Source organism: Pseudopipra pipra, chromosome 16 (genome assembly GCF_036250125.1).
Source record: "Pseudopipra pipra isolate bDixPip1 chromosome 16, bDixPip1.hap1, whole genome shotgun sequence".
NCBI classification, from domain to species: Eukaryota; Metazoa; Chordata; class Aves; order Passeriformes; family Pipridae; genus Pseudopipra; species Pseudopipra pipra.
Window position 1 is genome coordinate 5,307,130 of NC_087564.1, and position 24,888 is coordinate 5,332,017.

At 45.1% G+C, this 24,888-nt stretch overlaps 2 protein-coding genes across 6 annotated transcripts in view; both read right to left on the reverse strand.

The window, feature by feature from the left end:
• CARHSP1 (calcium regulated heat stable protein 1) overlaps positions 1–18,402 on the reverse strand; it is a 44,898-nt gene extending 26,496 nt beyond the window's left edge. Inside the window, exon 1 of one of the 5 annotated variants that reach the window (XM_064672794.1) lies at positions 18,210–18,402. The gene's annotated coding sequence lies outside the window, so the exon portion shown is untranslated. Of the gene's footprint in view, positions 1–16,374; positions 16,610–18,209 lie in introns of those variants that run through there. The other 4 variants (XM_064672790.1, XM_064672795.1, XM_064672792.1 and 1 more) reach the window with 4 other exon arrangements.
• Positions 1–24,888, reverse strand: part of USP7 (ubiquitin specific peptidase 7) — a 146,559-nt gene that overhangs the window by 23,644 nt on the left and 98,027 nt on the right. The gene's annotated exons all lie outside the window — the stretch shown is intronic.

Sequence of the window (24,888 nt, forward strand, 5' to 3'; positions counted from 1 at the left end):
CCATCCACACTGGAAGGAGAATAAGATGTACAAAAATAACCAATAACCCACTACACTCTTACTTAAGAAGACTAAAAATATCTGGTTATCTGGATGAGTTAGCAAAAAAAATGTGGCGATCTGGGTCAAGAAAATATCATGAAGGCAAGAAAAGTTACTTTTAAGACCAATGGTTTAATTGAACTTTAAATCTCTCACATCCATTATGCACCCTCCTTTTGACACCCACACAACCCAGCCCATGAATTATGGAGAGGATCCTTCACATGCCATTTGAGAGATGCAGCCTTCTTGTCAATGACAAATTCATATTATTTCTTCCTGAAACTAAGGACTAAAATTAAAAAGGCCTCTTAAGAATGAAGTCACCAGGGAACAAAGGCTTTTGTCTTTAATTGCTCCGGGTGCTGAGAAGATAGAAGTGGATAGTCATGTTCCCTCCTGTACCAGCTTGAGCTTTCCACACTGTTCTCAAGAGCAACAACTCAGCTGAGAACAAAACCCCAGCTTTAAGGAACTCATTTCAAATACGGATGGCATTTGTCACCCATGAGCTAATGCCCTGCTCAGTGTCACAGCACAGTGTTCAGCTGAGACCGAGATGATAACACCAGTGGGTTGGAATTTTCCGAATTTCCTCTTCCTCCAAAGAGGCCTCCTGTGCTGGCTGGTACTGAGGAAGTCTCCTGGGCTTTCTAAAGACCTCTCCTTTGGGTGCTTTGCTTTCAAGGAATGCACGTTTGACATACAAGGACTATAGCCCTAATAAGCCACAGGAAAACTAAGAGCAAACAATTAAAACCTCATTCTGATAACTCAGCACACATGGTCTGGCCTCTGCACAAGTGAAAATGCAGCTTTCAGAATCACACGCTTTCTCTCCTCATCTAAATATAAACCAGCTTGTCAGGTGACAAGCAAAATGCAAAGCATTCACCCATCCACTGCAATACAACCACAAAGTACTGCCCATCCCCTTCCTCAAACAAGGGTAGAGAGGCAGAATTTTCCCTCCTTTCTTTAAAACACAGATGAACCACAAAAATATTTACAAGTAAAGAAGTCTAAATGGAGTTAGAAGAGTGCTAACGTATGTTATTGTTCCCATTTGTATTATTTTTGTGCCCTTTGCCCTGTAAACATAAAATAACACAGTGATGCAGAACATTCGGTACCATTTCATTGTACAAACACCCTTTTTGTTCTCTGCCCACAGCCAAGGTAGATGAATATCCTCGACTCTCATAATTTCTATTACACGAGTCCTAAACCGTGATCAGAGCTGGGGGAGAGCTGACACAAATGCTCACAGCTGGAGGCAGCCACAGCAGCCACGCTTCACTTCACACCCACCACAGCCAGCGAGGGCAGCAAGGAGAGGAGGGCAGGCAGAGCAGCAGCCAGAGGAAGCCTGTGGCTCCACTGCAGCTCAGCTGCACTCTGTATTGGCACATGTGTTGTATCACTGCAGGGGTGAGGGCACTGGCACATCTCTTTGCTCCTCGGGCTTCTCTGAGGACTGCAAAAATCAGACACAGTGAAAAGGACTGGAGACTGAATGGCCAAGTTTTGTGGTGTGTGTGGAGCAGGATGTCAGCAGCTCCCAGCTCCTGCAACACTCAGTGAGAAGAGCACTTCATCCGAGCCTTTTCAAAGGCAAAGGTGGAGTTTGGCTATTTTGGTTTTTGCTGGTATGGCCACTTCTTGATGTTGTTCACATCCCTTCTGAAGGAGCAGAGCTCTCCCCAGCTTGCAGGCACAGCCAGAGGCACTAGGAGGCTGGGCAGTGTTGATGTGGGAACCCCACAGCAAACAGTCACACCAAACCAAAACCCAGGCCCCAACTCTCCCAGCCTTCCTCTTCATGAATGCTTTGCCTTCCAAATGCGGTTACGGGCAGTTACCAAAGATGCTTCCCAGATGCTCTCCTGGGTCCTGAACTGACCCTGGGACTCAGACAGCTGCCTACCTATCCCTTCTCAGCACCCGTGAATTCCTTCCCCTCCTTGTGACCAGCTGAACAAACCCACTTTCTTACATCTCTCACAAGCCCACCACCTCCCAAGCCTGCTTCCATGAGTTACCCCCATCCCTCCAGTCCAGCCACCACTCTCCACTTTGCCATGGCAAGGAAGGCATCCCATGAACCCCAGAGGTGCTCCCTGCCCTGAGCTCCCCAGGAGCCTCCTGCTGTCCTTGTGAAGGCAGCCAGCACTTCACAGCAGCAAACCAGAGCTCCTGAAAGCCCAGCAGTGTGAGATTCCAGCTATGCCAAACATGAGGGACAGTACAGACAGTATCTCTCTTCTGCTTGAGCCAGCAAAACATTTGCCTGCGGGCATTTACAGAATGAATGTAACATGACGTAAGGGGGTGATGTTTTGAGGCTCTTTAGGAAACTCCAACCATGTGCCACATCACCCTTCAACTTACTGAACTTCCCATATTTCAACATCCGTAATTATCTTCCTCCAACATGATTTTTTTTTCATTTTTATGTTTAGGAATGCACCGAATTAAAACATAAATAAAATAAACCACACTGGCATCATGGAAACAATAGACTAATTTAACATTTCAAGGCAAAAATATCTTTACCATGCTTTTTTGAGAATGATTGGCCAATGTGTACAGAAAGAGACCCCAAAATGTCATCTGTAACAGGTGACCTAAAAAGCACCTGTAACAAGTGAACTACAAAGAGCACAATACATGCAGGAGGAATTTCTGAAATTCTCCATGACATATAGCAAAAAAACCCTGCTGAAGTTATTAAGGTTGGGGGTATATAAATGCCATCATAATTTCTCTATATATGTATACATCCTATTCATCTTTAAGTCTACTCTGTACCTCTAAAAATACCCTAAAAATAGCAGCTTTGGGGAAGTTATCCATTCTGACCAGCACAACGCTATCACATGAATCCTGTCTCATTTTTAATTAATGCAAATTCCTGGAAAAAGAAGTCCAAGAAATCTATTTATCAACAGTTTCCTTTTCACACAACAAACTGCGACACCTCCAGTGAGCGGGCACAGAGCTCGTCCCCAGGGAACACTGCTCTGAAGGAAATGCTCCTTCTGGCCCCCTTAGTCTGGAGGAGCTGCTTTCAGAAGGTACCACCATGGTCCATGAACAGGACAGCACTGGTTACACTTGCCTGGAAAAGGAGGTCTTTCCTCAAGAGAGAGCAAGGTTCCTGTACCCCAAGAGCAGCCACTTTCAGATGGGTTTTGCTGCCAGTTCGCGCTTTCATTTCAACCTCTAAAAGGAATGTGGACATATGAAATTTTGATTGTTTTCTGGGATTTTCCTGGATTCAGAAACACCACCAGAAACTCTTTTTAAATGGCTCACTTTCGAATGTCCTGGTTTCCAAATTTATTCTGCGCAGCTGCATTTCTTTCCTTCTCCTAAGGAAGCCGTGCAAATAAACTCCTCAGCTTCACCTGCCCTTCTGCTGACACCTACAAACTCTTCTCAGCAGGAGCAGAAACATGGCCCCTTGCTCTCATTTACTGAGAGAGTGAAGGCACTGGGACTCTCTGCTCCCTGCACTACCTTGCCCTGTTCAAGGTGAGGATCTGAGGGTGCTTGGCTCCCAAGGGTGCCCCCAGTTCTACCAGCAGCTCCCTGGCACCTCTCTGAGACTCATGAGCACCAGGCACAGCACTTTCTGGCACTTGGACCCCAGTGCTCACAGGGCTCCAGCCCCGCAGAGCATCCCAGCACTCCTCCTGCGTCACGGAGTTCAGCTCTTACAAAACACATGCAGTTACGAAACAGTGGGTTCCAAGAGCTTCCCCTTCCAGCTTAGTTTGCATGACTAACTTTCCACAATTAATACTGGTATTTCAATTAACACAAACTCAGAGGAGTTGCAACATGCATGTGACATGTCAACACGGGGGATTATGGTACAAACATTACGCCCTTGGAGGCTGCAGAGGAGTGCCCACATACTGGAGTGATCTGGTGGTTAATGGAGACCAGGACATTGCCCAACCATGTCCAGTAAAAGCCTAATTATAAGGCAGAAAAAATGCAAGGAAAATTCCCATTGCTTGTCAGTGCATACAAATTACTTTGGATTAAAACAGGATTGAGTTTAAATAGCAGCAGTTACTTCCAAGCAGTCTCAGCAGTGAACACCTTGTCCCCAAATGCTGTGGGTGCCCTTCTGCTCCTATAGTGAGCAGCGTGATGTGTCTGAAGGAAATGCTGCCCAAGCAGCAGAGACCCCAGAAAGGGGTGGGAGGGAAACTAAGTCATCAGCAGCCTATATAGTACACTGAGAAAGATGAGGACTTTCTACAGTCCTGTGTTTTCCACGATTCATGCAAGCTGACAGGTACACTTACAACAACAACAAAAGGTTTAGGTTAAGGAACTGAGTGGATAGGTTAGGTACGTGTTTCAACTGGTTTACAGTTATACTGAAGGGTATATGGCAATACCCTGTGGCTCATTTTATTAAAAATACAGAGGAATCAAGATCCTCTGTCAGTGGAAATCCAGTATTTTCCATGCTTGATGCTGCATAAACTTATTCTCCCAACTGCCTGGAATGGAGCTAGCCAGGGTCCTCCCCTTTTAAGCAAACACAGGAGGCTCTGATTGCCTGTAGTGAGTTGGCTGCTATGGGGACAGTGCTCACCAGGCTCTGCCTGAAGGCAGAGCATGCACAGTGACATGAGAAGAACCATGTTTCATCCCACCTCCTGGAAAAAAGTACTTCAGTGAGAGCAGCACACACCAGCACCCAGTGGTCAGGTAACTTCCTTGGGACAATGCTGGGAAAGGCACAGAGCTGTCCCAAGACCAGCACACCTCCCCTCACACTCTCTCACAGGAGAAGTCCAAGACTTCCTCAACTCTTTTTTTTTTTTTTTTTTTTTTTAAAGAACAGATTGCAAGGGATGGAAAACTCTCCCCAGCTCATGGCGAGCCTGGACAAGCAATGACATGTTCCAGTCACGTCCCCTCCTCTGGAAGCTCTTCCCAGACAAGGGTGAAGATGGTGGTTGAAGATGATGGTGATAATTAGTGCATGCTAATCAGGTGCACGTGTTGCCCAGTGACTTAAGTTCCTGTGCACATACAGTACTGGCTAATGCCATCAAGTATTTAAATGACTGTTATTGCTTTGGTTATCTCCAGCACAAACCAAGAAGCCCATGAGGCAGGGATAGCAGGAAAAGGGGGATTCTCACAAACACCTGCCATGGCCAAGCTATCATACAAGAAGGGCATGGAAAAGTGCTGTCACATTGGCTCTGGAAAACCCTCCTGGACAGTGGGGGAAAAGTCTGCAGCACTGGGAAGAGTGGGCTCATGGCATCAGCAAGGATAAGGGCTGGAAGGGTCTGAGCTGTGCTCTGCATCAGCCTGTCCTTAGCACTGAATCCCACTCCTGGAGGGAGTGTAGGCATCTCCAGCACCAGGACACACTGTACAGTGGAGGTGTAACTTCTCCTGAAATGTAAGCCCACAGTAAGTCTGAAGATTGTGCACCCAGCTTCATTTCCTCACTCACGCAAATCCACAGGTTACACAGAACTATGCCCAAAATAAGTCTGGGAGACAGACCTGCACAGCAGCCCCTGCACTAGCCTGTCCCTGGGAGGTCACCACAGCCTCTCACCAACCAAACACGGTGGGATGATGAGCTCTTACACCCCTCCACGTGCAGCTGAAGGCCCAGACCTGACCCAGCCAGGGCACAGCCGCAGGCAGCGAGCCAGCACCAGCCTGGGGGGACACCCAGCATCCTGTCCTTCTTCTGGTCTGCCAACTGCTTCCTCTGTGAACTGCCAGCTTACAAACCCTGGTTGCTTCTGTAGCAGCAGTGACACTGGGTCACAGCCCTGCCCAGCTGCCTGCAAAGTCACTGCCAGCAACCCCCACACTGCCAGGACCAGGAGCAGGAGCTCACACACCAACCCCCAAAGCCCTGCTCCAATCCAAGTGCTCCTTCCCTGCAGACAAGTACACAACACATCACCTCCAGGAGCAAGCCTTGGCTTCCCCAGATATGTCTGTCTTCACATGTCTCACATGGGCTGGAATAAAGGGACAGGGAAGTGCGAAGGGAGATCACAAAGGACTCTTGCAGTGAAATAGGGGAATATCAGGATGACTTTACTCAGTCCAACACTGGTAGCCAGGTGTGGCTGCCTAGGTCTGAGTTAAGTATAAGGTGAGTACACAGTGGTGCTTACCATCAACATCTTTCCAGCATCCTGGTTTAAATAAATAACCTCCTATGAGTTTTTCCAGGCCCTTCCTGAGTTCATATAATCTTTTAGCCCCCACAGCATTCTCTGGCAAGGAGTCCTAGAGCTTAACTGTCTATAAAAAACTCCCCACTCCTCTTAGTGGACTGGCCCTTTTTACAGGAAAAATTAAGAAAGGACAGTGAGATCAAAAGGCAAATTAGTGAGAGCATAGCAAAAAAAGGTAAGAAAAGGAAATAGAAGGGCATAACATGCAAAGGAAAAAAATGGGGAAAAGCATTAGCTCAGAAGAGCACATAAGAAAGGGTGCAGTCTTATTCATAAATCAAACCTTAAATTTTCTAACAGAAGTGACATAAATAGGATAGAGAGCAAGAGGAGAAGCTCCTTCTGGTGTTCTTCACCCCCACTCTAAATTTTCAAGTACAAACAAAAAAACCTCACACCTTTTTAAAACACATCTTAGTATTTCTAAACCGCTCCCCGATTCTTCACTTGAATGGCTGCCCTTATTCTTTCTTAGACAATAAACCCTACTAGTTTCAAATCTTTCTATAGATTTAGCTTGTCAACAAGCTAGCTGGTTTGATCCAGAAACCAGATATAACCTATTCAAATGTTTTGTGATCCCCAGCACAGAACCCTTGTACTGACCACTCCAGGCTCCTGCTGCCTTCATCACCCCTCCATCAGCCAAGGCTGGGAGCTCTTTTCTTGGGCAGCAGGGGCAACACTTAATACATCTCATCCTATTCTTGCTAAAAATGCCCAGTCACAGTAGGTGATGTACTTCCCAGATGAAGGACAATATCTGGTTGAACAGGGAACTTTCTGTCCCTTCCAGCTCTTGCTCTCGAGCTCTGCAACTCAGCTCCTCCTTCGGTGCTTTTCCAAGTCTGAAGCTCTCCCTCTGCCATTACTTCCATGCTGGCACATTCCCTGTGAATTTATTCCAGGATTTATTTCATACTGGCAGAAAATATTTATACCAAAACACGAGAAGTCTCTCATGTGTCTTGTGTCTAAGCATCTTAGGGCTCATCTACAAGGCAAATGGGCTTATACAGTGTCATACTATTACAAAGGAGTTATACATATGTAAATCCCCAGGCACTTTTCAAAAGTTCTCCCTTTTTCAGCCTCCTCTCACATCACAAAACTTCAGGCACAATTATGGGTAAGTTTGTTCATGTGCAACTTTGAGCCTTTTAAGGCTACAGAAATCCTCTGAAATATTTATGTGGCTCAAGTGTTACTCAGAACAATTAGTTCACTGTGTTTACTCCCTAATCAACATTTTCAATAGGGAAAAACATTTCACATTACAGAGATCTATAACCATGGAAATTTATGAGGCATACATGTATTGGCAAAGAAAAAAACCCAGTCCTCTGAGGATATTTCATCTGCCAGCACTACAGCAAGATGCAGATGGCAGGGTGCAGAATCAGAAATCACTCAAAAATAACTTGATCCTCACACCAGTACTGTGAGGTACCCACAGACCCCAGATGCCTTTTTATCAGGCCAGATTTATTGTCTGGCTATCCCAGAGCACAGTCTCACTGCCTGTCACTTCCTATGCATATTTTTAAACATCCTAGTCTAATAACTCGAGTATATTTCAATTAGATCTCTCAGAAATCAATTAAACAAAAGGTTTGTGATTGAGACATCACTAGGAACCTGCACCAATATCAATTAATGATCAGAAGATATACAATTTACTGAAATAATTTAAGAAACAGAAAATGCTCTGTTATCTGACTCAAGAGTGAAGAAAATTCTTGCTTTCTGCTAAGCAACAAAGAAATGCTCTTGAATTCCATTAAGGCCTCCTCCTGTTCTATCCTGTCCCACAGTTTCCTACCTGCATCCTACTTCCCAGGCTCCAACAGCTCAAATTCTCCCTACACAAACATCTGCACCCACAATACAACCCACAATAAACCCCTTCTACCACAGAAAAGTTTTAAAACTACATTCCACCTGCATGAAAGGTTAGCAATGGGCATCATCACTCCAACAAAGATGGCTTGACAAATTGCATATTCAGCATGTGCTAACTGACAGGCATAGAAATGCACATTCCATTAAAATGAAACAAAAGGGAGCATTTTTATACACACACACACACAGAGATGGGATGACAGACCAACATTTTAATGGAGAAAATTCATATGTTTATATGCTTAAAGATCAGTGCCCTATTTAACAATTGCATTTCTGTTTTCTTCTTCTCTCCCCAGTCTCCCTCTACACAATTTACAGTATATCCCACCATGCATTACACAAGGTCATGCTTGTGACTCTAAGACCCCCCCCTCAGTGTCCTCATTTCCTCAGCTGTAAAGCAAAGACAACCTCCTCTGCAGCAGCAGGGTGAGGACCAGCTGTGTCCACAGCTCTGGGTACAAACCCTGAGTGAGCTGCAGAGGTTCATCAGGCTGACAACCAGCCCGGGTTCCCTGCTCAAATCCAGCAGCAAGCAGGAGGCAGCACACCCACTGGCAACGTGCCTGGCCCCAAACCAAAACACCTCCCTGCAAGCAGTTCATTGTGCTTTTAGTGAAAAGGAGACTGAGGCAAAGGGATCTTCACACTCAGTCATCAACGCTGCTCTCAAGCAAAAGCCACACTCAGTCTCCACCAGAAGGCAAGTGCTCCATCAGCACTAAAACTAAGGGTTAGTTTGTGACTCTCAAACTGAAATTGCCTTTATTTGTTTAACTAAAGTCCATAGGATACGAACTATATAAACATACACATTGCACAGATCTGGTTTTTCTTACGTAACCCAACTACCTGCAGAACAGAGAATACATAAGCAAACATACACAGCCAAACTGCTTGGCACAGCAGAAAATGTTGCCATTTTACCTTACAGACCTCTCCTCAGCTCAGTCCTGGCAGCACAACTATCCCCACTGCAAGCTGCTGTTTTAGGGATCTTGTGGGTCTCCTGCACTGATGAGCAGGTAGTTCCTATATGTGTAACCAAACCTGTGATACACCCACAGCACACCCCACAGCCTCCAGAGCTGCTTCGGGAACAGGAGCCACTTTGATAAACAGCCCAAACCCTCTGGAAACTACACCTTACACAAATCCTCTGTCATGTCCTCTCAGATGGCAGTTTGGAAAATATCACCAATGACACGCTTTAGATTTTCAGGAAAAAAATTCTTAGTCTCAAAAATGCTCACAATACCCACAGTCCAGCAGATCCACTGCAGGCAACGCATCGTTCGCAGCCCACTAATGGGAAAATGGACCTACAGGGAGTTTAACTGCTTTCCCTGATTACCATGTGTGCACAGACTAGTCTTTCTTGCTCAGCACATCCACTCTGCCGTTCACAGCCAGTCAAATGGCAAAAGGAGTCATATTGTGTTTCGATGCCTGCAAAAACCGCAGCGCCAGCACAGGCACGTGTGCGGGGCTTGATTCCGTGCCTGCTTACACGTCAACAAAACTATTTACTGCGCTGTGATTTCCAGAGCCACGGCTCCAGTGATGTGCTGGGAGGGCACGGAACAGGACAGAGCTGTCCAGAATCACAGACGCTGCTGCTGTTATTTATGTCTGCTGTGTTAATGCTCAAAAGCCAACACAGACCAAAGCAAGGGAACAGGCAGCTCAAGCTTTTCAGGGAAGGCAGAAATCAGCTGTTATAGTCAAAAGAAAAGAAGGTGAGACTTGAGGCATGTATGTTCCTCAGGCTTAAAAATAAAAATCCATATAGAAGCACATGTTTAATGGAAAATTGTACTAAGCATTGTGTTAGAGCAGTCACAGCTCCAAAGAGCTGTATCTACTTCAACTGCAAACACGGAGGGAATGGGACACACAAGCAGAGCAACCACCACGCACAGGAATGGCAGTGAGTGCCTTTATGAAAGATTATTTTGATTCAATTTACCTCTCTGGCCACATGACCTTATGAAGCTGGAAAAGACTCACTAACAAGAGAGATTTGAGATCAGTAAGAAAACAAAGGCAAGGAAATGTGTACCCGTGTTTTGTGTGAATCTTGGTGTTACACTGCTAAGAATCCTCAGGTAAGCCTGCACGTTTGCCTGCCTCAGGAACAAGCCCTAAGTCCAGAACAAGTCATGCTATGGCACTGGGAAACCAGAGGCATGCACGCCTGGTGGGTTCACCCTGGTCTGGGTGGCCAGGAGATCTGAGGCTACACAGCTCCACATCAGTGGGGTACCAGAGAGAGAGCTCCTCCTCAGGAGCTGTGCCAGGGAACAGGCAAGCCAGCCACACTAAAATGTTTAAGAACAAATTTGATTAGGATCCCAGACCCCAACTCTACCAGTTTAGCGAGTGTCCAGCAAAACTCCCTTCCCCCTACAGGGCTGTGATAAATGCCAAGACAGCTCTGCACTACCTTATTTTCTTCTTTTATTCCTCTGGGAGGATTTTCAGATGCGGTTTGCCTACCAGAAAAGCCTGAGGGATGGAAGAGTGGGAAAGGTGAGCATGTGAAAAACTGACTGTGCAGGCAGCAGTATGATGACACCACGACCATGGGACGCTGCTGGCAGAGCCTGGGCAGCAGCTCTGCCAGGTTCAGCCTGGCCTGGGTCCAGCAGTGAGTTTCTGTCCTGAAGTCCCTGCTACTGTGGGTAAAAGACACTGCAGTGCATCACACATCCTCAGGGAGAGAGAGCTTTTTTGTCTAAGTCTGGTATTGAGGAAAAGAAAAAGTAAATTTTTAAAAATAATGTATCAGAAGACAGTGGAGCTGCACAAATATATAGGTATATAAAGGTATGCTCTCTACTCTGGAACTTGTATTCTAAACAATGGTGAGAATAATTCTTAGGACACAGTTCCTGGGATAGGGAAAAACTGCCCTTCTGCATAGAAAAAAGAACACATTTATTCAGAAACTGAGACCTGTGTAAGACCACTTTTCAAACATTTTCTGTAACACCATAAAGCAGAAAGTCAATACAAATATTCACTCTATTTCATCTCTTCCCTACCAGTAAAACGAAAAACCCACCACTTGAATTAGCTCAAAATAACTTTAAGAACTCCTCCTACCAGTCTCCATCGCTAAGAGGCTCCGTGAAAAGGCTATCACCACATTTCATAATTCCCATTGCTCGATTTTCCCCAAATATTGGAGATCCAAATCTTTACAGCTGAGCATATTTTGCCTTTCCTGGCTGCTGTCAGCAGAGCTCCTGGTCTAGACAAGCCACTGCCCAGACAGGCATTGCCTTGCTAAGCTGGGTGAAAGGATCCAAATGATGTATTTACACCCCAGTAACAGGTATATATTTTGTAAACAGGAAATTCTTTTACGTTTCTCTTTGGCAGTTTCATTTACCCTTTAAAGTCATTGTCGAGAAGCTGCAATTGTGGCCGTGATTTATTTTAATCAAGTAACTTATGTAACTGAAAACAAGCAAATGTCTTTGAGCCGCCTTCTGAAATCATATCATGATGGGAAAGCCACCAAACAGTAACCACTGAGGAGGCAGGAGCTCATAAAACAATATATCCATATCGCCAGAGGGCCTCGATCAGCGTGACTGGCACTGCAATGTAAACAAACCAAACATGAACCGTGTACTGACACAGAAAGAAAATTCCTCCCCAACTGGACAGGCAAGATTAAATGTTTATTTCCTGGACAGAGGTCACTCTCTGTCTGGACACTCTCTTAAATAGCAAGTGGCAAAACATTTGAAACCTTGGGAAAAGCAGTGGTCCTGGAAATGTTTTAAGATGCAGAGCTGTGCCTGAAGGAATACAACATGACTCCCATGGCAGAGCTGCCACAACAGAATACACCATCCATCCCACCCTGCCCAAAACCAACACTGGGAAGGCAAAGTGAACATCAGATGCTGAATTGTCTACAAACCTCCTCATTGGAAGCAAAGGTTCACGCTCTAATTCTCAGAAATTTTATCTGTTGTTTTTACTGTTAGCCATCAAAATCTGCAGTTGCAGCAGGCAGCTGTGTCTCCACACCAACTGGCAGTCTGTCCTCCACCATGGGACAAACACACCACCACTGGTGGCTGAGCAGGACAGAGACCCACTGCTACAGGCTCCTCAGAGGAGCACCAACATGTTCTTTGCTTTCCTTCTTGGGATCAGCCTTAGCTGTTAATGCCCCACCACTTCCCAAGTCATATGCTGCTCATGAGGCGTGGCAAAGGACCAGCTGGTTTAATATTAAAGAGAAACTATCAGGTCAGAGTTCTCCATTTTCCTTTGTCCCACACAAAGCAGTCTGTGATCAGATCAGGCACAGAGCCATCAGGGTGAGGAACACGGCCCTGCAACAGGGCTGCACAGGCTTACTTGCTTCTTCCAGAAAACGGTAACAGAGCCCTTCACTGCAGCTGAAACCCCCCAGGGATTCAACTGCAGGTTGATTTGTTTTCTCTGCGCCTTCATCCCTCCACTATCTGATCACCTTTCAAAGGGAAGCTGCAGCTCAACCCCAGGTTTACCCTCCCAGACCTCAATGCCAGGTCAGAAGTGGCCACCAAGGGATTATTGCCCAAACAACCTGGCAAGAGCCCAAAGGCCAAATACATAATTGCTGTCCTTGAAACATCCTCATATTTAAACATCTGTTGAGACCTTCACCCTGTCTCCAGCTCCTCCCTGCAGAAATACAGAATTCCAGGGAAGTGGAGCCCAACGCTCGGACCATGGATGACGGGTCAAAAACTTAATGTTCGTTTCCTTTAGACTACTATTCAGTTTCCAAACTGCATAAATAATGCAAGAACCTCTTAATGCAAGTCATTACCCCCAGGATAATAATTATTTAAAAAGCATTTCCTAGGTTACTTCGTTATATACCTACATTTGAAATCGACCCAATGAAAAAAGCTGCTGTGCAAACCAACGGCGAATAAAAAACCAGCAAACCTCTGAAATCAATCAGTAGGATTGTAGCATCGGAGGAACCACACAAATGACGCTGCTTTAACTGGAGTGGGAGGGGTTTTCCAGGCTGCTGAAGCCCTGTCCATTAGCGGGAGGTCAGGCTCCGGGGCAGCACCCACCCGGAGGCCCCACAGCCAAGCCTGAGTAGATGCGACTTGACTTGCGTGGTATTTTACAGCTTCCCTCAGAGACGGCAAACAACAGAAACACCACTTTATTGTACTCCACATGCCCCCAAAATGACAGAAACGACAGCTAAGAGAGTGTCGTTCTGCACAGTGAAGGGACAAAGGAAGCCTCAGTTCAGATCCTCTCCCGCCTGCCACCAAGGCAGGGATGCTGCTCCGAGTGCCACTTCATGACGGGGGGGTCCCATCTCTGCACCTTCTGTTCCTGTCTTTTTTTCTTAGCAACTAGCTGAGGGGAGGGAAAAAGCAAAATCTTCCCACAGAATCTCGCTTCTGCTTGTTTACAAAATCCAAGAGGCAGCTGTTTATTCTCAGAAAGGGGAGACTGCAAGAAGCGATGCTCCAACAAGAGAGAGCTCAACGCCGCGTGTGCAGCCCTGTGTGTGCTCCCTGCTCTGACACCACTCTCTGCCTCCCTCGGTGCCCTTCCCGGTACCATGGGCTGCATCACGCACGCTACAGACACACACGTCACGAAAAAGGAGAACAGGCACAAAGGCAAATCCTGAAAGCGCCCCCCGGCCAGCTGAGGTCTGCCCAGAGGAACTCAATTGCAGAACCGAGAGCAGAGAGCAGCGCACGGCAGGCGCTGCCTCACCCGGGCTGAGTGACCCCCGCAGACCCCCGAGACCACCCGGGCAGGCGGCGGGGAAAGGAAACGAGCGATCAGTGAGGGAGGAGGAGGAAATGAAGGTCACTGATCTGTCCAAGGGACTGCCTGGGACGTGAGGAAAAGACAGTATTAGAATGAGAGAAGGAAGCAGAACAACTGCCTCTACCCTGCCCTGAGAGAAAAGGCAGAGCAGTTAGTCAGATGAACGCTGTTTTTCATTTTATCTGAACTATACTGGGGAGTGACACATCATGCTAAACACCTCCTTTCTCTACAGTGTTTCAGCTGTTTCTTTTTGTTTAGCTCTCCGTATCAACCTGTTGCAAAAAAAAAAAAGCAGGATTTGAGTTTCTAAAACTGTTGTGCAGAAAGAAAAACGAACACTTCAATCTTTTCTTTCCTCTTCAAAGGCTGCCACCCCTCTGATGTGCAGAGTGCTGTTCCCAGCCCACTGACCCCCGAAGGAAGTTCCCAGCCCCAGGAAGGGATGTGATCCCCACTCATCACTCCCCTTGATGGGGTGTTGATGGGGTTTGCACTTTTCAAGCCCAATTCTTCTTCTTACTCTCTGTCAGAAACCTTTCAGATGAGGGACAGATTAACCACCAACACCCAAATATTTATCAATATATACTTGAACAGTTACAATCTCATTAAATGTTACTAATCAAGTCTCTTTCCAAGTTTCAAGCAGTTACTATCACTCTCCGCTGAGAGTACTCCACATTCAGTGATCAAAAAAAAAAAAACTTGAGATAAAAAGTCAAAAAGGTGCAACCAGAAACAGCTTTCACCCTGAAGACACCCCAGCCACAACCAGCAGGCCCCAACTGCTTCTGCACCCCACATCCTGCTTGGGATGAAATATAAGCAGGGGAAGGATTTCTTTCCTTCTGCCACAGCCTGCTGGTCCTATCACCAAGAAAGAACCCCCCTCACCACATTTCATCCCAAGACCCATATTTTGTGTAGTGCACAAACACGGTCTGGCAGTTTGCTGTAAGGCAGCTCTACCTGCAGTAAATACATCCATGTTCATGCTGTGTTTCATGCTCAGGTATATATAAAGCCTGGATTTATATTTATTTAGACAGCACTACCCAAAAGGCAACAGCCATAAGAGAAGACAGAACCCAGCATTACCTGGCCTTATCTGGCTACTTTCACGTGACTTGTATGTAAATATTTCTGTGCTTACAAACATGTAAGTGAAGGAGGGGACGATGCCAGTCAAAATATTTACAACCACGGGCAAACCGCAGTGACAGAAGCTCAGAGCAGTGCAGAGGCTAGTTGTAGCCAGAAGCAGCTGCCCAGAACATGGGAGGACAGGGAAGCAGCACAACCAAACACTTGGTTCTGTGTCACATGTGTGTCACGACATGCACAGGGCCCTGGGATGAGCTCCACCCTCAGCTCTGCCCCTGCAAAGGGCCACTTTAAGAAGCATGTTTTCTCTCCTTTTATCCTCATATAGCACGTAAAAATATACCCATTGCCAGAGAACAGGCTCATCTTTCCTACAGTTTCTTTGGCACATGTAACTTTTTTTCTGTAAACACACAAAGTCTTTATACATGCTTTTTTTTTTTAAACACCCTTACATGTTAGTTAAGCCTTCTTAGACTTAATGGAGATACTAAGATGTACTTGTGAAAGTCCAAGCCCTCTGCAGCTACATACACAGGCCTTTCTATCTTCCATTAATAATCAACAGAAGGAAAGAAATTATGTTTGCCGAACATATGATAATAATCAGAAGGTAAACATTAAGAACAGCAATCAAAAACCTCACTCAACCTCACAAAAAAATAATGATCAGGAGGGTCACGTCAAAGCAGCCTTTAAGTTTTTTCAGACTCTCCCTGAGATCAAATTTAGCACCACAGAAGGTTTTGCAAACATTTCTTAGGAGTAGCTCAGCAGTTCCAGCAAAAACAGAGTCATAAAAGAACTTCAAATGCACTCCCTAAAAGCCAAATCCAGAGGCACAGATCCAAAAATCATCCTCAGAGGCTTCTCTACAAGGGCAAGAAGTGACATGCACACACATCTGACATGCAGAGAGAACACGAAACAAGGGTTCCTTTCCCCAGTTTTACTGCTCGGAGGCGCTGACTGTAAGAGCGAACAGCTCACGCCACAGCAACAGACTCTGTGAGTTCTGAAGGGTCCCCTCTAAGCAACCAGTGCTTAGACCTTTTTCCTCCTAGCGCGAGAAAGCTTCTTATTTAGCGTGCTTTGTCTTGCTCGTCATTTACGAAATAGGCGATTCCGAGAGTAGCAGCGGCACATCCGCAGTTCCGAAGCGCAACAAAACAAAAACCCGCAAAAGTGTTAAGGGGGGGAAAAAAAGGGAAGGAGAGGAAAGGAAAGGGAAGGGAAAGGGAAAGAAACTAGCCTTAATGTCTAAAGCGAAATAAATCCACCGCACCGCAGCCGAAAGCAGCGCCGGGCGCTCCCCAAGCGAGGCGCTCCAGCGGCGCGGAGCCCAAGGACCCTCCGCCGCTTCTCGCCCCCCGGGGAAGAGCAGCTCGCCCCCGGCCCCGCTCACCTGGTCCGTCCGGGCTGGCGCTGGCCCCGCGCAGGGCCGGGCTGTGGCTGCGCTGGCCCCGCCGCTCCCCGCCCCGGCTGTAACGCGGGTGGGCAGGGCGGCTCCGCCCCGACCGGACCGGGCTCACCTGGCCCGGCCGACAGCGCCCCGGCCTGGGGCGTTTGGCGAGCCCGGGGGATGCTCGCAGGCTCGGCCCCGAGACGGTTCTGTCCAAAAATAAAATCACGATAGCGAAGTGGAGATGGTGTTAAAAGAAAGGGGTGACGCGGCCAGAGGGCTCAGTGAAACGGAGAGTTATAGAAGAATAATCCTGGTGAACTTTCCCCGAATTTTGCAATGGGGATGAGGGACAGAGCTGTGGTGAGCGCCGCTGAGAAAGCCCACACGTGTGCTCTGTAGTAGCATGACCTGGGTGTTGTTCATGCGTGTTCATGCATCTCCTGCATGAACCAGAGCTGTCACACAGGGCCTGAAGTGGCAGCTGCAGCAGCACCACTGATGAGACAGTCCAGGACACTGATGAGACAGTCCGGGACAGTGATGAGGGCAGGCTCTCAGTAAATGCTCACAGACTACAGGAACACAAGAATCACTGATAGATCTTAGGGCAGAGAGAAGGGAAAGCACTACATAAGCACTACATCCAGCCACCAGAGTTTTAGCAATGCTTTCATCTGCGCACAGTCTTCCTAGCTGATAATAAACCACAGCATTCTGGAAGGTGGTTTTACAAAGAGAGCTTAGGCACTGAATTGTTTCCGGTACTTTTCCACTTAAAGGTACCAGAAAAGCATGTCCTGATATCTCTACAAAGGTAAGGTTTATAGCAGACAGACGTATACGCTCTTTTAGCCAGCCATTATCATACAAGAAGCAGCAGTGTGCAATTTGTGGCAAAACTGCCACACACAGATTTTAGCAGGGCTTTTTTTTCCATGAGGAAAATTAAACAGAAGTCCTTTAACATAGTGTGTTTGATCTGAGAACAGAGCATTTAGAAGAGGTCTCAGAATATGCAGCAACCAGCTATCTGTGTCAATCACATGGTTGTCTTCCAAAGTATCTTACCTCTCCATCCAGTTCTGTTCCACACAAGATCTTACCCCTTGGTAAGATACAGTTACAGGACTGACGACTTCTCTTGCTTAAAATATTAATTAGAGCTAAAATTAAACATTTATTCCTGGAAATCTTTTCTCTTTTGCTTTGTGTGGCAAAACTGCTTTTTTTGAGGTGGAGGAGGATGAAGGGAAAGCACTACATAAGCAAGCACTGTTCAGAGCAGTCTCCCCAGTCACACAGCCTGGGATTACAGCTGTGCTTTCCTCAAAGGTTCAGCACTTGTGAGTCATCCCTCTTCTTTTCCCCTCTCCCTCTTCTTCTCAAGCAGAAAAGCACAGCCCATGGGAAATACATGACAATGGATGTCCACAGCCATGAGGCTGCTTTTCAATACTGGATGGTGAGCTTGAGGGACCCTCCATGTGAGTGTGTGTGTGTGTGTGTTCCCCCAGCCACCACAGCTAAGAAGCATGATTTTGCCTGTTGCTTTTTTCACCAGCTGCCAGAGACAGGAGAGGCTCCAGCTTCCCCCTGAACTCCCAAGTTGTCTCCCTCCCCTATTCCTCTCTCTCAGTACAATTACTAACGATCAGTTAATAATTTCCAGCCCATGTGCCTACCTTGCTCTCTCTGTCCCTGGTGTGGGGTGGCCGTCAGCGGTGCAGCTCCTTCCCGGGATGCAGGCAGGGCTGGGAACCTCCCAGAGGACAATGCTGTTGGGTTGGACCAGCAAGGGACACCTCACAGGTAGGAGGAGGGCAGGAGGTGGTCCAGAGCTGCAGGGCTCACCTGCTTCTCTCCTTTCCTGCTGGATGGTCCCCCGCTTACTCAGACACAGCTCTGGGCTGTTGCTGGGACTGAACACTCCCCTCAGCAGTCCTGAAAGGGGAAAAAAACCAGAAGGATTTCTCGATAGCATCATTATACCACTTTTCATTCATTTAAAGTATTCAAAGTGCAATTACTTACACAATTTGAGTGAAGGAAATGAATGTGTAGGGGGAAAATGTATCAGTTAATGTGATTCATTAGTAATGGTGGGTGATATTCGTCCCTGCACAGCAGCAAGGATGAGGTGGCTTGAACAGATCTCAGATAATTAGTGGGTGCTGATAGTAGATATAGGGCAAATACTGCCCACCTCTATTAGAAAGGCATGATTTAGTCTAGGATAGCTCCACACATCCAGAAAGGCAATTCAGTTCTGGATTCTGGACTGTTTTTAGGACCTAGTTAATCTAAAAGATGTGGTTGGCACAATCACAAAGAGTGTAGGCTGGACATGAATGAATTGTGCCTGGAAATCAGAAGCAGGTTCTTGAAGATTAGAGCAATCAGGTTGTAGCAGAGAATAATAGGAGGAAAAATACCCTTAACTCCTGAATATGTTGCATACTAAGTATGCTTCAGTCCAGAGTGCTCTATTGTACTTCATGTTCTCCTGTCCAGTGGCACTGCTGACTGGAAATAGAGCAATGCAACACCAGTGTGCCAAACCAAAAGAGTGTGATCTGCCTTTCACTTAAAGCTGTTTACTATATAATGGGATACACTCACTCTGTTTTACAAGATCCATTTTTTTTCATACCAGGCTTCTGACAAGTTGTTGTGTGCTCTCACTATCTTAATCATCAGCAATTTTGAATCATGCTTCAGATGAGATCTGTTCAGTTTGCAAGGCGTAGGAACTGAGGACATCTCTGCTGTTCTCAGATAAATCTTAGCAGCAAGACCCAGAGAAAAAATGGTCATAAAGGAATGAATTTCACTCTGTGGTTAGGGCTTAGAATTCAGTTAATGCTACCTAAAGGTACAAATAACCTCGCAAACACTTTACAGAGATTTGAAATAATAAAAACAAAGCCCCAAATTGCCGTATATCAATAACACAGAGTGCTAAAAGTAGCACTAACACAACCTTCTCAACAACAACTTAGTCAAACATCTTTCCACCTTTCTCTTGGGGGAGGATTTAGCCCCCAGACTTAGTTATCAAATCCAGAGCACTCTTAACAGCAGGGTGAGAAATTAGTTCCTGAGCCTCACAGCCGGACTTGGGACACTGTGTCATGGACAACAAGTAGGTCAGCTCCAGGTTGTAATCAACTCCCATTTTGTACTCCCAGAAGGTGTAGCAAAATCCTACCAAACAGGTATTGCTTAACTCCTAATTTGGCTAGTTGGCTATTTCATTTGGCTACTGAAGCAGTGAGAGCTTTCACGAGCTTGCCTTTGCCAGGTATATCTTCTTATTTTCCTTTTTCTTTTTCTTACACTAAAACAGTTCCAGGTTCTTTATCAGGAAGCAAAGGACTTTGTGCCAGCGCAGAAGTCATCAGTGAACAGTTTGGCAGGAGGAACACTCCATCTAGTCACTGCAGATTGTTTTTCCCTCTTGGCTAGAATGTTTTCAGGTTCCACTCCTTCTGAAGGAAGATTTATGTTTGTCATGAGCAGAGGAATCTTCTGATGCATGAAATCAGACAGAAGCTACACAGCTACCACAGGTTTTGAGGTCAGTCAGGTTGTCTCTCCGTTGGTCCCGATGCAGTCTCCTAATACTCAGCTCTCAAAGCTGATTTTTCAGATCACTTGTCTTCACAGTCAAAAGGATAAGTTTTTTTTACTTCAGGAAAAATAACATATATAGATTGTGCTCAAGTAGAAACATAGAAAAGTTGAGCTTTTCAGCAAGGTAAGCTCCAGGGAAATTAGGCTTCCTTATAACCCAAACCCATTCTACAGGAAAACAAGGCCTTAGAGAAGAACTGTTTCTCTGCCATTTGTATCTATTATTTTGTAAGTACTGACTACCTGTCAGAAATAAAATACTGTGCCCTGTTCCCTCTTCAGTTGGAATCTTCTATCCCTTACTCCTGTTGTTTGTATTTACTCTCGATCATTATCTCCAATTGCCTCACTGGCCACTCTGCTTGCCCAGCTGCTCCAGACACTCACATCCTGACACCACCTCAGCCTCTGCCCTCCCTGAAAGCTTCACCTTTCCTTCCAGTTGATCCCTGGCAGACTCAGCATTGCATTCACAATCAGGCCTGTTTGCTGTCAAGAAGCTTCATTTCCTTTAGTGGGACCCACAGGTGAGCTCCTGCCAAGTTCTGCATTATTCATGCTGGAGGGTCAGGCCAGGAACTGATAGGCAAAGGGCATTAACATTTGAAGACAAGATGCAGCACTGCAGCTGAAGTTTCCTTTTTAAGTGCTGTGTGTTACCAAGAGGTTAATCTACAAGTGCAATGCATAAAGCAGTCACAAGCACTGCAGAGTGGTGATCCTCCCAAGTGTACAAACCACAGACACTAACACACTGTGCCTCACCAGCACTGAACTAGGAAAACTACTTTTTGGAATACCAAATATAAAAGCAGCTGCTCAACAAACATGTTACTATGGCCTTTATACAGGTTTCCAACTTTAAACTGGAACAAAGATCAAACTGACTCGTATTTTAGTAGTTCTGACAGATGTCATGATCAAAAGATGGCAATAGGTTAACCAGTCAGACTGGTGAGCCACTCTTTGACAAAAGTGCATGTATATCATGTGTTACCTGTAGTCATTTAAATACATTTGTTTTACCACACACTGGATGATAATGTTCATAATTCACAGCGATGAATAATGATGATAATGATCACATAATTCATAATGATGACATGCTGATAGCTAATTATAGCAAAAAAAAAAAATAAAAAGAAAGAAAGAAAATGGAAGTGATGCTCAAATGAACACACAGGAAAATCTTTATTGTGAAAAAGAGCCTGCAAAACAATCCTCACACACACGTGGGCTGGGTTGTTGTTGTGACCTGCCTTGATAGATGGCAATTGCCTGGAGGAAAACCACCAACACCAACTGTGTAGCATCCCTTGAATGCTACAGCTGCAGCTGTCAGGAGCTGAATACAAAGGCAGGCAATTTTAATGGACAGTTTATGGTAAGATGTTTCTTCTTCCCTCACTGCCCATCTTCAGATTGTGCACCATTCTCCTCTTTTCCCAGTTTGTCTATTCTGTTTAGGTCCCAAACTGCACACAGAGGTCATGTCTGAGCTTAAACTTTACATCTTGCAAAGAGCTCCGTTCATTATCAGTTGATTCTTTGTCATAGCTCTGATTAAACTGGTACAAATGTCTTTTCATCCCTTTTGGTAAAAGACTGGCTCATACCAGCAGTGTGAATTGACTGGACAGCTAGATTCTCCCAAAACACTTGTAAATGCAGCATCCTCCACAGGAAGAAAAAAATCAACAATTGGATTATTTTTTTTTCTTGAAAAAAGGATAAATTAAAAACTCCCACAGTGCTAGAACTATTAAATGAATGAAAACAGAGATGGAAAAGATTATGATGGAGGGAGATCAGTACAAGGCTCCAGTGTCCTGGCATCTAGAGGATTCTGTGCACTCCTTTATCCAGAAGTTTGGAGCAGAAACTGCACTCACAGTCCGTTTAACAAGATGCTATTTCCTGTGTTTGTGATCAGTGTGATATATGGGTTAGAATATTTGTGTTTGTTTCATTTTGGGCAATGATCCCATGAGCATATTCACTCCCACACCAGGGAGAGAGAAATGCATTCTCCCAGCTACATTTCTTGACGTATGATTACTTGTTTCAATCTACAAGACACAATTAAAGGCACACTCTCTGTCCTCTTTTTCTCTTAAAAAACACTGGATATTAAATCTTATGTAGACATTACTTCAAGTCTTCTGAAAACTGACAATGGCAAGTTAAATATGGCAAAACAAGGGTGTTTTCACAGGCTGGCAAGCCTGCCACTCTTGAAAGCTTACCAGGTTTAAATATTTAATGATCAGACATGGCATTCATCCTCCTAATCAATTCTTTTTTTTAGATACAAGTCTGAAGAGTCTCAGAAAGTGCAATCAGGCAGTGCTGGAAACCTGTAGAGGCTTCTCACACCAAGCAGTCAATAGCTACACTTGCTAGGAAATGAATAGGGAAGGCAAAATTCTCTGCCCTGTTCCTTTAGAGCCATAAAAAGGGCAGATTGCCTTGAAATAAATTGGCTTTTATAAAGCCTTTTCTTTATATTCTTCATGTTGTGGAATTTTTTTGCTTAGAATTAAATGAAATGGAAACTTTTACAAAGTTGAAATAAGGAAAATTCATTCTGGGAAGGCAGTGGGCAACGTAAGTCCCACACATGCAGAAGAACATCTAAGAGATGTTTGCTCACAGACCTGGCACAAACCATGAAAGTCAGCCTGGAATTGGGCTGGGCCAGGCAGTGGGTTACATTTGTTTCAGAAACACATGGAATATGTATGGGCTGATGGAACTGAAGAAATAAAAGTGACAGGAAATCAGAGAAGAGTGTCTGAAGTCATCTTTTGAAAAGAACTTAGGTACTTTCAGCCAAATGCTGCTCCTTCTCTCACTGGGGGTTCCTAGCCCTCCCTCCCTTCAGGAGCCAAATATTTATCCCATTCCTTTCTGCAAAACAATAGTCAGAGAAGGATTGGTGCTTTCCCCCTTATTTAGTAGCTGAAGGGTCAGGACACTCAAGCTGAATGTGGGAACTTCCAGCTAAGGCAATTCCCAGGGGAGACTTCTTCAGTGTCTCTCAGCTGGTCTCTGTTGGCCCAAATGTACAAGTCGTCTGAGGAGGGTCTTGAGTACTGGACTCTCCTCATCCAGAAGATTCCCCTCATCAGTAGATGATAGTGTCATTCCTTCACAACTGGTTTAAGAAAATTTGGACTATTCTTAGCAAAAAGAATTGCATTGACTAAGAGCTTCAAGACTGAAGACCACATCGATCCACGAGAGACAGACATTCCAGATGTGGACTCAGATCAGTTCTGATGGAAGAAAGGACTAAACTCAAATCAGTTCAGATGGAAGAAAGGACTAAACCCTATTCCCCCAGATCTTTGTTGAAGTATTGAGTTTTATGACATCTTTCACTGCAGGGAATAATTTCTAGGAAATTATTTTCCTCTAACTGAAGCCCATAATAAAATGTCTGTTATTTCCCAAGGAGGCCCAAGCAAGGTGCATAATGCATTCAGTACCTAGAGGAAAAAAATGTGTGAGGCTGGCAAAGTTAACAGATAATAGTTCTCTCTATCCTGACATTTCTCTTACAGCCTCATGGATAAAAGTTAACTGTGAGAGTTCATTAGCACAGTTTTCCTTTGGGCCCAGGGTTTTATACTCTGCATTTGATGCTTAGATGATGGTGCATCATGAATACTCATGTCTAAACAGCAGAAATCAAAATTGATTTGAAAGAGATTTACTGATAATTCTAGTTTGCAGGAAGAGGGGAATGTTGTATACAAAGATAAAAATCTCTCCTTGCAGAGCAACAGGACTGATCTGGCTTATTAAACCCACCCAATAAAGAGTGGTGCTGTTGGTTTTTTTTAAGTGCAACTTGTCCTTATGAAAGAAGCTTGTTTATGCTTTCCACAATGTTCACAGGTTCTTTTTATGGCACTTCATATTTCTCCACTGCACAACTGAATAGAGACTAGGAAAAAATGTAGCTGTGCTTTATTTTGAAGTGCTGTACAATAATGACTATGGTACAGTCCTTTGGGTTAAGTCCAGGAGAGTGACAATGGATGGCATCTTGCCAAGAGGTGAATAGGATGAGCTGATAAAGGCAAACATGTTTAAATAACGTTGTACTCAGAGAGTACTTTTTTAGAAAGGAGGTATTAGTGTATTGGGATGGAAAAGGCAAGGGGACATTAACAGTCATTTTCTCCACTTAAACTGCTACTGCCCCCACCTCGGAGGAAATCCTTCCAAACATAGAAAGGGGTCCCAGTACAACAAACCAGGTAAGCCTGTAAGTCAATATTTAGTTGAATGCACTGTGTGGGTACAGATGTGCTCATTCTCCGTTTTATATCAACAGAAACATTCACATAAGGCACAAGAAAACATAAACAATCCTCGATGCAAAGAATTCAATGTACTTTCTGCAAGTCTGTGTGCAAGATAAGACCAAACGCTGACAAAGAACCTGATAATTAGAGAAATGAATAAAAAGTGTTCATCTAATTTTGAATCTTCATTAGGAGCTCAAATATCAGAAAAAACGCTCAAAAATGTGTGTGGGGAGGGAGCCAAGTCAAAATCTCTGTGCAAATTTGAAGGGTAAAGGGAGTAAATGTTGCATTAAGTAAAAAAGCAAACAAGATTTAAAATTTTCAGGCAGTGCCATGTCCATTAGATGATGTGTATTGAGGCTGCCCATATCATTCTGGGGGAAGGACCTACAACAATTCTGAGGGTTCT